Consider the following 1258-nt stretch of genomic DNA (forward strand, 5'->3'; position numbering starts at 1 on the left):
GTGGACAGTAGACTCATGGACACACAATATTTCAAGATTTGAAATATTAAAATCTATTTGGTTACACTTTACATGACGGTATCTCCATAAGAGTGACATGACACTGTCATGACTCATGAACATATCATAAACATATCATTTAGGGGCAGCCGTGGCCTACTGGTTAGCGCTTCGGACTTGTAACCGGAGGGTTGCCGGTTCGAACCCTGACCAGTAGGCACAGCTGAAGTGCCCTTAAGCAAGGCACCTAACCCCTCACTGTTCTCCGAGCGCCGCTGTTGTTGCAGGCAGCTCACTGCGCTGGGATTAGTGTGTGTTCACTGTGTGCTGAGTGTGTTTCACTAATTCACGGATTGGGATAAATGCAGAGACCAAATTTCCCTCACAGGATCAAAGTGTATTTATACTTATACTTAAACAAGTCTTTTGACGCATGACGCTTCCGTCACTCACTTCTGTCAAGTGTCATTCGGGTTTTGCCATGACAAGTTAGGGTTAGGGTTAGTGTCAATGTTATTCGGTTTTTGTCATGACAAGTTATGACAGTCATGTCACTCTTATGTAGATACCGTCAAGTAAAGTGTTACCATATATCTTTAATTTAACAAATACAACAAATGTATAACAAATGTGATAAGATGTATTATAAATAGTTATTTGTAATAATAGTTAAAAAAATAAATTATTTGATTTTTATTACTTATATTTGAACTGAAGTTAACAAAACATGACTGGGGGCATGACATTTTAGAGTGCTTGCACCAGTCAGAGTAATTATTGTAGAGATAATAAATCCTAAGGACATAAGCCTTGTTTTACATAGTAGAAATGTGTTTCATTTTGTAAAGTTAGTATCAAGTAAAAAATAAGTATCAAGCCATTTTTACCCAACTTATATTTGATTGTCATAGGGATACAAATGGCACCATTTGCTAACAATGACCCATCTGTCCATCCATCTCTCTCTTCCTTGGTTTTTCTGCCTGTACATCTCCATTCCCTGGTCAGTTGAGACAGACATTAGTCAAAATGGAGAAGGAAGGGGAGGGGGGCAGAGTGAGAGAGGGAGATGGAGGAAATGAGGTGGTGGAAAGGAGATGGATGGCTTTTAGGGGGTGACTGTGTAAACCGCATGTCTCCACTCATGTGTGACGGCCTCTCACACCCACGTATTGGTGGTAATTGTTGCTATAGCTACAGAAAGAACATTCAATGATTCTCACATTCTTAAAAAATACGATGTAGGCTATGACACCTC

The sequence above is a fragment of the Alosa alosa genome, chromosome 1 (genome assembly GCF_017589495.1).
Source record: "Alosa alosa isolate M-15738 ecotype Scorff River chromosome 1, AALO_Geno_1.1, whole genome shotgun sequence".
In the NCBI taxonomy this organism is placed as follows: Eukaryota; Metazoa; Chordata; class Actinopteri; order Clupeiformes; family Clupeidae; genus Alosa; species Alosa alosa.